The 12,505-nt window shown below is 54.9% G+C and overlaps 1 protein-coding gene across 1 annotated transcript in view; it reads left to right on the forward strand.

Moving 5' to 3' along the window:
- Window positions 1–590: 590 nt before the first annotated feature.
- PUS3 (pseudouridine synthase 3) overlaps window positions 591–12,505 on the forward strand; it is a 212,365-nt gene continuing 200,450 nt past the window's right edge. The window contains exon 1 of the mRNA XM_078776448.1: window positions 591–740. The gene's annotated coding sequence lies outside the window, so the exon portion shown is untranslated. The remainder of the gene's footprint in view (window positions 741–12,505) is intronic.

Here is a 12,505-nt window from a genome sequence, read left to right on the forward strand (position 1 = left end):
GCGAGGCGTACCGGGTTAGGCAGCTGACGGAGGAACAGCTCCCGGAACAGGAATGCCGGAGAGTGCTCGCCGAGCAGCGAAAGCATGTAGTCCATTCGCTCGGAAGGGCGCGTGTCGCCGAGCTCCGGCAAATCGAGCAGGCGCCGTGCGCGTTCCGCCGCTGGGAGGGCGAAAGCATCGAGGAGAAGCTTCTTAATCGCGCCGTATTTGTCCGCGGCTGGCGGTCTCTCGAGGAGGCTCAGGGCGCGGGCTGCGGTGGCTGAACCGAGCGCAGCGACCACGTGGTGGAAGCGGGTGTCGTCCGCCGTGATGCCTCGCAGGGCGAACAGGGACTCCGCTTGTGCGAACCAAACCGCCGCGTGAGCCTCCCAGAAGGTAGGCAGTTTAAGGGCGACTGCCATGTCCATGTCGATAGGTCACCAATGAAGGAGCTGTGGCTCCCACGTCGATCGAAAGAATGGACGCGACAAAAAGCTTGAATTCATCTGAGCTGCTTTATTAGAATCAAACACTCAGGCACTCTGGGAAAAACGTTTTACGGTCGGCAATATATATCTATTCCGCCAGGGGGTTTGCCCAGGCCTGGCGCCAGGGGGCGTGGCCCCGCGGGCCGGCTGCGGCCTGGCAAGCCGAGGGCGAGCCTGCCCGGGCGTCCCGACCGAGGCCTGGCAAGTCGAGCGCGGGCCTGCCCGGGCGTCCTGGACGAGCCCGGCCTGGTGATCGCTCCGCGTCCTTGATAGGTGCAAGGCGATTGTGTAACCCCAGCGGCAGCCGCTACAATCCCACCATTGTCTGAGGTTTGAGAAATTCCCTTGGGAGGCAACCAGGATATTCCACATTTCCGGAAAAATGTCCTTAAAGGTACTATCATCAAGTAAGTTGTTATTAAATTTCCAAAAAGCACTCTTGTGTTTCGGGCAGGGGGCAGAAATTTTGAGAAATGTTGCGCTGTGGTCCGAGAATCCTGATGGGCAAATTTTGGATGACAGAACGAGGCGTTCAAGTGGAGGATTAATATAAAACTTGTCCAAGCGAGCAAGTACAATATTACCCTGAATGCATCGACACCATGTGTATTGCCTGATTGATGGGTGCTGTACCCGCCATATATCTGTCAAATTCATTTGTTTTAAAAATTTGGTGAGAGGGATTGTGGAGGCAGGATGGGGCTCTGCACTGTTCCTGTCTAGTTGGGGTTGGAGGGTGCAATTAAAATCTCCACCAATACAAACATGATTGTCTTGGTTTTTTAGGGCGTTTTGGCTGTCGAGGGACGTTAGGTGTGTCCCAAGGTCATTAAAAAACCCTCGCCGAGCTACAGGTGTACTTGGGGCATAAATATTAAAAATAGTATAAAAATTTCCACAGTAGTGGAATTCTAGGGATGCTAGGGATCCCTTGTGTATTTCGTCGAATTTAAGCGATGAAGGCGAAAAGGAGGGGCTAAGAATTATTGCGACACCGCCTTTGCGGGAGTCACCGTTACTAAAAAAAGGACAGGCCGGGGAAGAGCCTACACCACTCTGCGACACAGCAGTCGTTGGCATGGGTCTCTTGTAAGAGGGCAATGTCAACTTTCTTCTGTAATAAAAAATCCCTTACTTGAACTTTACGGACAGAGCTACATCCTCCGTTAATATTCAGGCTACAAATGGAAAAACTCATTACAGCTACAAGGAGGAGTGACCACCACTCAATTTTTTGATAGCAGTTCATTCTTAGCTTTTTGCAACCACTTCTTTAAACGGTGACGTTGGGAGGAATTGAAATTAAAAACGTGGGGCCGTTTTACCATCAATCTAGCGGAATGTATAAAATCAGGTAGCTCCGGAAAAAAGGTTTCTATAACAACATTCCTTTTTCGGAATGTGTCCTTAAGAAACCTTTTTATCTCGGAGGGAGGGATTGGAGGGGTTTCTTCTTCCTTAAGGCTACCACATTCACTAACAGAGTCATCTATATCAGATGGCTCAGATGGTGTGTCACACTGGTTTTCATCATTTATCTCCTCACCGTCATCACATCCCTCCACGTTATCGGATGGGGCATAGTCCATGGAGGGAGGGGACGGGGAGGGAGAGAAATGAGCCATCTTCGGGGGAGGGGGGGGCGGGGGAGGGGGGGGGGTGCTAATTTTTGCGGTTCAATCATATCAGTTTCTAGGTCAGTAGACAAGGGCGAGGATTCATCCACATCTATGTCCTCCAATACCGAGAAACGATTTTCTGTGACGAGGGACAAATCTAGGGCAGAGAGGAGGGGCTGTCTGTTTTCAGTTGTAGGTTTTTTAAAGAGGTGACCGTTTCCATCTGTTGTTTGCAGATGTATTTTTCCTTTTGGGCAGACTAATTGAAACTCGACCTGGTTCGTGGGAAGAGATTGCAAGGGTTTGGGGGGTGGGGGGGGACGGGGGGCGTGATCATCGGGAGGGGATTTCCATCGGCTACCACGGCGAGAGAGGTAGGATCAGTTATAGCAGGCAACAAGCTGTGATTGGACGATGTCGCCTGGGGGGTGAGGTCTATCGTTAACAGGAGATGGCTGCAATTAGATCCTTCAGTAGAGGGAGGGGCCCCTGTTTCAAGGGGAGGGGAAGGGGGTACGGCGGGGGGGTTTGGGTCGGTGGTAGGAGGGCTTGGGTCGGTGGTAGACAGATTGGGATCAGTGGTGGTAAGGCTTGGGTCGATGGTGGGAAGGTTCGGGTCGGTGGTGGGAGGGCTTGTTTCGGCGGCGGGAAGGCTTGGTTCGGTGGCGGGAAGGCTTGGTTCGGTGGTGGGAAGGCTTGGGTCGATGGTGGGAAGGTTCGGGTCGGTGGTGGGAGGGCTTGGTTCGGCGGCGGGAAGGCTTGGTTCGGCGGTGGGAAGGCTTGGTTCGGTGGTGGGAGGGTTTGGTTCGGTGGTGGAAGGGTTTGGATCGGTGGTGGGAAGGTGGGGGGGTTGCTTATTCCCGGTTCGGAGGGGAGGTTGTACTTGTGGAGAATTCTCTTTTCGGGGGCAGTCATGCTTAACATGCCCAAATTGTCCGCAGCCAAAACATTTTAGAACGTTGGTGGACACGTACACTGTATATTCGTTCTGTTGATGTTTTAATTTTATTATAAGGTTTAAATCCTTCTGGGAATTTTTTAAAATCATAAACACTTGCCGCCGGAATGAAACCACGTGCCTTAAATCGTTGTTTCGTGACCCGAAGGGAATCATGGAGATACGAGACACGATGGTACCGTATCGGGACAACTCTTTAATTAGTACATCGTCGGATACAAATGGGGGGCAATTGGATATCACGACTTTTATCGCTGGGCTATCTAGTGGGGAAATCAAAACAAATAAATCTGGATCGATTGTCAAACCCTGTTCGACAATTTGTGGGACACAATCCACGTCGGACAAAAAAATAACGATCCGCTTGTTCATCCGCGAAGCGGCAACAACCTTGTCGATCCCGACAACACGACCGGTTGCGAGGACAACGTCCTCGACACTCACCTCACGTTCCGGAGGTACACAAAAGAACCCGTGCTTACGGGTCAGGCTCTGAAAGGCCGTAAATCGAGATAGTGCAGCTGCCATGCTGGAACAGCTGCACTTACAACCCCTCCCCAACTCGGGGAGGGTGAATATATATAATATAATCTTCCCTACCCGAACTCCGGGAATGGGAAGTAATCAGACCTCTCCGATTTCCCTAACTTCGGAAAAGGGAGGCAACAAAACAAACTGAAGGAAAGATAAACGAAAGGAAAAAAAGGAAATAGAGGTTTAAGATGAAGGAGCAAACACCGATCGGGCGACGCCCAAAAACGGCGAACCCTTACCAGCGATCACCCTGTGCTCTCCGGCTCTCTCTCCCGTCTCAACGTATATGGGAATCACCAGGAAGACTCCACGAACAGGCACAAGGACACAGAGGGGGGAAAACGGGGGGGGGGGGGGGAATGGAGCAACAACACAGAGCACTCACAGGCCTCCACAAGCAGACGCCATGACAGTACAACCAGCATACAAACGGCCAGCAGGTGGCGACAGAGAGAGAGAGAGAGAGAGAGAGACACAGAGACACAGAGACACAGAGGGAGAGAGAGAGAGATGAGACGAGACGAGATGAGACGAGACGAGACGAGACGAGACACCTGGTGCAGAAGTCAAAGACCAAGGACTTGCTTTCAACGGCAGCAGGTGTCTCAGTTGGATTAAACAGTTTTCTCCCAAAAACTTCATCTCCTCCCAACATTCATACACCCACAAGCAATATAAACTCTGTACCTTCAAAAAGTTCTCCCAACTAAAGAGCTTCACCGTCTTCCCACATTTAGGATCATCAGACGAATGACTTGTTTTTTTTCTGTACAGTTGGATGTGATGGAAAGAGCATTTTTTCAGAAATCCATATCCAGATGTGTGTACTGCTCACACCATTGCACTGCATCTCCAACTGCAGGAGGAGAGAGTCCTGGTAAGAAATCAAAACTGCTTCAACTTCCTGTAAACCCCAATCGAAGCCCATCTACCCCACAATGGACAAATTGCAGGTATAAAAAGATCCTAGTGTTCATTTTGAAACCTTGCTTGAATATCTTCATTGCTTCTCTATCCATTTTTGTAGTGTCCGTAGATTCAGTAAAGAGCAACAGGAACGAGAATCAAGAGGTTGTGGCGGACACAAAAGCCCACTGGCATGGTGACATCATTCCACGCACCAAGTGGGCGGTGGCCACGCCCGAGGGGTAGGCGTGGCCTCATGATATACCCCGGGCGACCAGCCCGGAGGAGTACAGTGTTACAGTGTAGTCTTACAATAAAGACGTTTATATGTTACCGCTTGTCCGCTTCCTCCTTGCTCACAAGCAGCGCGCGTAACGCCGCGCTTTACTGGTGACCCTCGACGTTGGATCTGCCGGAGCGATCCTTCCACACGCGACGCCATCGCCATGGCCGCCTTCGTCAAACTTCCGGAATTTTGGGAGGCTCAGGCCGAAGTCTGGTTCGTCCAGGCCGAAGCCCAATTTCAGCTTCGGCACCTCACCGGCGATGACACGCGCTACTGCCACGTCGTCGCCTCCCTCGGGCCCGGCACGGCCGCTCGAGTTGTGTCCGTCCTTCGCCACCCACCGGACGGCCACAAGTACGAGGCACTCAAGCGGCTACTCCTAGCCACGTTCAGCCTCACGGACGACGCATGGGCCGACCGCCTCCTGGATCTCCCCGAGCTCGGTGAGACGCGCCCGTCGGTCCGAATGGACCATATGCTGTCACTGTTGGGCGACGAAGCCCCCGGTTCGCTATTCCGGGCGCTTTTCCGTCGCCAACTTCCAGCGCAGGTTCGCCTCGCGTTGGCCGGGACCGGGCTAACGGAACCCCGAGCATTGGCGGCCGAGGCGGACAAGTACTTCGCCGCTTCGGACACGCGGGCGAGCGTTGGCGTGGCCGTCACGGCCTTCGACGCTGCTGTTCCACAGCATCATCTTCTACAGCACGCTGAGTTTCAGCAGCATGCTGATACGCACCTCGTGAACGCCGCCACGCCCCGCCCACCGCCGCGGCGAAAACCGCCACCGTGGGGAAACCCGTCGACTCCACCGGCCTGGCGGAGCCAGCCGCGCTCCTCCAGCTCCACCACCTGGTGCTGGTTCCACGCCAAGTTCGGCCACGAAGCTCGGCGGTGTCATCCGCCGTGCTCCTTCAACGGGTCGGGAAACGCCCGGGCCGGCGCTCAATTGTGGCGATGAGCGCCGGCCGTTCGAGCAGCCTGCTGTTCATAACGGACACCTTCTCCGGGTGCCGTTACCTGTGCGACACGGGAGCACAGGTGAGTGTCATTCCCGCCGGCACGTCAGACAAGCACGCCGCGGGTGGGGGCCCCGCGCTGCTTGCCGCGAACGGGACGCCCATCCGTACGTACGGAAAACGCTGCCTCTCTCTGCGGTTTGGAGGGCAGGTTTTCCGATGGACGTTCGTCACCGCCGACGTGCCCATGGCACTGCTTGGCGCGGACTTCCTGTGCGCTAATGGGCTCCTGGTCGACGTCAAGCGCAGACGGCTTGTCCAGGCCGAGACGTTCAGCTCGCTCGCATGTGCGTTGCCCAGCTCAACGAGCGGCTTGCCAAGCGGCTTGCCGAACGATTCGGTTCCGGCCACGTTGGTCTGTACGCTTCCGGCAGCGGACGCATTCACCCGCCTCCTCGCCGGCTTCCCGGCCCTCACGCGGCCCACCTTCTCGGCGGGGGCCGTCAAGCACGGGGTGGCCCATCACATCCCCACCGTCGGGCCACCGGTCTACGCCCGGGCACGCCGCCTCGAGCCGACGAAGCTGGCGGTGGCAAAAGCGGTGTTCGCTACCCTGGAGCGACTCGGCATCGTTCGGCGCTCAGAGAGCGCTTGGGCGTCGCCGCTGCACATCGTGCCGAAGCCCGGCGGGGGATGGCGACCGTGCGGGGACTATCGCCGTCTCAATGACGCCACGACTCCCGACCGCTACCCCGTCCCCCACATTCAGGACTTTTCCGCCCGTTTGGCGGGCAGGTCCTTCTTCTCGAAGGTGGACCTCATACGCGGCTACCATCAGGTCCCCGTCAGGCCGGAGGACGTCCCGAAGACGGCGGTCATCACGCCATTCGGACTCTTCGAGTTCCTGCGCATGCCCTTCGATCTGAAGAATGCGGCTCAGGCGTTCCAGCGACTGATGGACAGCGTCCTGCGCGACTTGGATTTTGTCTACGTCTACCTGGACGATATCCTCGTCGCCAGCGCGTCCCGCGAAGAGCACCTACGCCACCTCCGCACGCTCTTCGAACGCCTGGGCCAGCATGGCCTGATTGTGAACCCCGCAAAGTGCCGGTTCGGCGCCGCCACAATCGATTTTCTGGGGCACCGTGTCACCAGGCACGGAGCCGTCCCCCTGCCGGCCAAGGTGGAGGCGGTGAAGGGGTTTCCGCGCCCCCGCACGATCAGAGGGCTGCAGGAGTTCCTGGGCATGGTGAACTTTTACCATCGGTTCCTGCCCCGTATCGCCCAGCTCCTGCGCCCCCTGCACGAAGCTCTCCGAGGTAAGCCGGGCAAAGGCGACGTTACCTGGACCGAGCAGATGGACACGGCGTTCACGGGCGCGAAGCTCGCCTTGGCTAACGCCACCATGCTCGCGCACCCGGCGCCCGATGCACCGATCGCCCTCACCACCGATGCCTCGGACTACGCGGTGGGCGCGGTGCACGAGCAATGGGTGCGTGGAGCTTGGCAACCGCTGGCATTCTTTAGCCGGCAGCTTCGCCCGCCCGAACGCCGTTACAGTACCTTCGACCGCGAGTTGCTCGGACTTCACTTGGCGGTCAGGCACTTCCGCCATCTGCTCGAGGGCCGGGCGTTCACTGCCTTCGTCGACCACAAGCCGCTGATCTTCGCGATGGGCAAGGTCACCGAGCCGTGGTCGGCCCGGCAGCAGCGTCACCTCTCGGCCGTGTCCGAGTACACGACAGACATCCAGCACGTCGCGGGGAAGGACAACCCGGTGGCGGATTGCCTTTCCCGGGCCGTCGCCCACGCAGTCCACCTCGGCATCGACTATGCCCGGATGGCAGCGGACCAGGCCGCTGACCCCGACGTCCAGGCCTTGCGGACCGCCGTCACGGGCCTCCGCGTCACCGAGGTGCCGTTCGACGGCGCGGGCGCGGCCCTCTTGTGCGACGACTCCCTCGGGCGTCCTCGCCCCATTGTGCCCGCGGGCTGGCAGCGCCAGGTGTTTGACGCCATGCACGGCCTGTCCCACCCGGGCGCGAGGGCCTCCCAAAGGCTGATCGCCGACAAGTTCGTCTGGCATGGCCTCCGGAAGGCCGTCCGCGGCTGGGCCAGGACATGCCTCGCGTGCCAGCGCGCCAAGGTGCACCGGCACACCCAGGCCCCGTTGGCCCCGTTCACGGTGCCGGAACGCCGGTTTGACCACGTCCACGTGGACCTGGTGGGACCTCTGCCCCCCTCGCGGGGTTTCACCCACGTCCTCACCATGGTGGACCGCACCACCCGGTGGCCGGAGGCCGTGCCCTTGGCGTCGACAACGGCGGCCGATGTCGCGCAGGCTTTCATCGCCACCTGGGTCGCCCGGTTCGGCGCCCCCTCAGACATCTCATCCGACCGCGGCCCCCAGTTCACCTCGGAGCTCTGGGGGGCGGTTGCGCAGGGGCTCGGGGTCCGGCTGCACCGAACCACGGCCTACCACCCCCAGGCTAACGGCCTGTGTGAGCGATTTCACCGCTCATTGAAGGCCGCGCTCCGGGCCACCCTCCGCGACGGCGACTGGGTCGACAGGCTCCCCTGGGTCCTGCTGGGCCTCCGGATGGCGCCCAAGGAGGACCTGCGCGCATCCGCGGCGGAGTTGGTCTTCGGGCAACCGCTGCGGGTGCCGGGCGAGTTCCTCCCCGACTCCACGGCACCATGGTCCGCGGCACAGCAGCGCTCCGCTCTGCAAGAGACCGCCCAGAGGTTCGCCCCGGTGCCAACGGCATGCCACGGGCACCCACCGACGCACGTCGCCCCGGAGCTTCGCACGGCGGAGTACGTCTTCGTCCGCCACGATGCCCATCGGACACCACTGCGGCCCCCGTACGACGGGCCTTTCCGCGTGCTGGAGACCGGGGCGAAGCACTTCACCCTGGACATCGGCGGTACTCCTGACCGCGTTTCGGTAGACCGCCTCAAGCCGGCCCACCTCGATGTGGACCATCCACCGCCAGTGGCCCGACCCCCACGTCGGGGCCGCCCTCCTGCGGGCGGACCCCCGGCACCGCCCAGCCCCGCCGCCACGCCGCCCCCCGGTCCTGCACCCATCCCAGGAGCAGCCAGGGGCATCCCACCTGGCATCCCTGCACCCCGGACGCCGCCGATCGCCAGGGGGCGCTTCGGCCGGGTCATTCGTCTGCCCCGCAAACTGGCCCTCCAGGTGCGCGGGAATTCTGGGGGGGCGCGTGTGGCGGACACAAAAGCCCACTGGCGTGGTGACATCATTCCACGCACCAAGTGGGCGGTGGCCACGCCCGAGGGGTAGGCGTGGCCTCATGATATACCCCGGGCGACCAGCCCGGAGGAGTACAGTGTTACAGTGTAGTCTTACAATAAAGACGTTTATATGTTACCGCTTGTCCGCTTCCTCCTTGCTCACAAGCAGCGCGCGTAACGCCGCGCTTTAAGGTTTTCTTTTTCGGCATTTTCTCCCGTCTGTGCATGCGCACCCTTCCTCCGTTAACCCCCAATCACGTGGTACCCCGAACCAACAGACACAGCAACTGCCCCCCTATTTAAATCTTACAACAAATAGGTAGTTAATCATTAAGATCACTGTACTCGTCTGTCATATAAACCAGATAACACAATCACATCAAGCCGTTCATCATTTCATTAACCAACCTACAATGAACTCACAAATTTTACAACAAATTCACAAATGTTAGACTCGAGGGGTCAAAAAACAAATTTCTCATCCAACCAGGTGGTAGGCAAATACACAGACTCAGCGTTGTTCAATTAGTCTTCGAGTTTTCTTCCTTTCTCACACCGGAAATCTTCTGGACTCGCCAATCCGATGAGGTAGTTGACCAGATGATGAGGAAGGCACGGGTTCATCCACAACCGGTTCTGGGTTCCAAAATTGATCAACCCGTGGAGAAAAGAATCGAGTCATCAAAATGCTGATCGGGAAGAACAGCTCGTTCAACAGGAGGTGTAAATGGAATAGACATTTCTGACTCCCCCTTCCTACAAGACGAGTTGGAGACAAGGATCCAGAAAGCGAGACTGGAAATTGGTCGGGGCCCCCAATTTCACCACCGGGTTTTAAACATGAAGAGGTGGTCACATTCCGGGGACGTATAGTGGGGGGCCGTGCATGGGTAATGTTTTCTTTTCATTTCACATTGATGCAAAAGTTTCGTTTTCAGTACCAATTTGAAGGTAATGGCCTACAGAACAATTTTGGTTCGCGTGTCGAGCACTCACACAATTTTGTTTTTGTGGAATTTTTCCCTCCTCATGGAGGAATTTGCAACTGTCGTCGACACTCCATTCCAAACATCGCCAAGGCTGAAAGAAGTGGCAACGAACTTTGTCTGCAGGCTGTACTCCAATGAGTCAAACGAGGACGATGACGTTGATCTCGTCCGAATGAGGGTGTTCTCACAGAAGACTCGGGACGTGGAGAGAATTACCCCAACGAGTGATGCTTTGGATCAACATCTCAAAAGGAGCGTCTTCCAAGCGAGCATCTGGAAAACAGCCCAAAGGTTCATGATGCCTGTCAACAACCCCACTAATCATGGGTGGAAGGAAGAGGACGGCAAGCTGCTTCTCCTAATCCTGAATCCAAAAATACGTCATATGTTTAGATCGGATCATCCAATCAAAAGTTATAACAGTTTCCATATTTCGCATAGGCCGATGGGGGGTTGGGAAATGGGGGATTTTTATCGGAAATATTTATCTTATATTTATCATATCATATCATGATATTCATGATATTTCATGATATAATAATATATCATATTGAAGCACGCGGTGCTACGCGCGCGACTTGCTACCAAGGAGGAAGCGGACAACGCGGTAAGTTTAATGTTCTTTATTCAAAGAGGTCACTGTAGCACTGGCCTGCTCTGGGCTGCGCGCCCGGTGTATATCCTGAGGCCACGCCTACCCCTCGGGCATGGCCGCCGCCCACTTGGTGCACGGAATGATGTCACCACGCCAATGGGCTTTCGTGTCCGCCACAATATCATGATATTTATCATTTATCATTATATGAAATAAAATATTTATCTGAGAAGCCCCATCTGAGTGAGTATTTTATCTGACTTTTTATCTGAGTTATCCCCGCTACACGAGGAGGGAAAAATTCCATAAACATTTTTGATATGAGTGCTTGACACTCGAACCAAAATTGTTCTGTTGGCCCTTACCTTCAAATTGGTACTGAAAACGAAACTTTTGCAAATTTGAAATGACTGAGTGTACGGGCACCCCACTAGTAGTTGTTCTTCATGTCTCTTCCACACCAACCCGTTTACTCGTACATCATAATTTCTTGGGCTAATGACCCGAAAGATAGTCCCAGGGACCCAGCTCGGACCTTTTCCAAAATTTCACGCAAACACGAGTTGGCCCTGCTGGAACTTTGGGACATGTCCGAGGTTCTCTTGGAACACCTTCACTTGTTGTTTGGTTTGGTTAGCTCTAAGAGCACTGTGCCTTATTCTAGGTTGTCTGTTCATTAACAGTTCTGAAGGTGATTTCCCAAACCAGGTAGGCATGGCCCTGTATGTCAACAGGAATCTGTCCAATTTGATTTGTAACAGCTCTCCGGTATCTCCAATTTTTCCCATTTTTTCCTTAAAATGACCGACATAACGTTCTGCCAAACCATTCGTAGCAGGGTGTCCTGGGGCAGTCAGGGTATGTTTAATGTCATTTGTCGTGAGAAACTCTTGGAACTCGGCACTGGTAAATTGGCTGCCGTTATCAGTCACAAGGTGTTCCGGCAGACCAAAAACACTGAAAACATGTCGAAGGCTTTGAATAATGGTCGTGGCAGTAGTGTTCACCAAGGGAATTATTTCTAAGTACTTTGAATAAGTGTCCACCAGAACCAAAAACGTTTTCCCTTTAAAAGGGCCCGCCAGGTCTAGATGAAGTCATTTCCAAGGACCGGCAGGCCAAGACCACGATGCGGCTGGCTCCTTCGCATTATCCTGTCACATTACACACGATTTCACGGTGCTTTCAATATCCTTGTCGATATTTGGCCACCACAGATATCTCCTGGCCATTTGTTTCTTCTGCCGAGTCATACCAATTACTTTTTAAAATGGAAGGTTCTGCTTCCTTGCTTGTAATTCAGCATTCTAAAACCATAGGTCGGTAACCATTGTGCAGGCCTGATGGGCTTAATGGCCTCCTCCTGCATTGAAGTTCCTTTTAAATAAACTCATATTATTATAAGAAAACTTGGGATAGAATTAGAGGTAGGGAGAGCTCTCAAACTTTCCTATAAAAGTTTACCTGGGGGTTTTCAGCCACACAGATAAAAAATGCGAGTCATTCCTATTATTATTATTTTTTAATTTCCCCTTCGGCATCTATTCCCAGTTATTTCAAATTTTCCCTATCTATCTATAATTCCACTAACCTCTGTCTGTGTGTGTGTGTGTATGCGACCGCTGTTTCTCGACAACTACCGGTCCGATATACTTGAAACTTGCCAGGTATATTGCTGGGGACCCGAGGATGTGCCTTTTCAAGGTTTCATATTAATCGGACAAGTAGTTACCGAGCTATGTCCAAAAAACGATTCAACCAATCAGAGAGCAGCGAGCTATCACGTGTGCCGAACGTGCCGAACAGACTCTGCCTCGGACGGCACATTTGAGAGCGTATTCATTTATTTCACGTTGGCAAACTATGTTGGCGTTAAACTATGTTTTAAAACTAATTAAAACTACTTTGCGATTCATCGTAACTGCGATTCGTAACTG

This window comes from Myxine glutinosa, chromosome 4 (assembly GCF_964187855.1).
Source record: "Myxine glutinosa chromosome 4, kmMyxGlut1.1, whole genome shotgun sequence".
Classification (NCBI taxonomy): Eukaryota; Metazoa; Chordata; class Myxini; order Myxiniformes; family Myxinidae; genus Myxine; species Myxine glutinosa.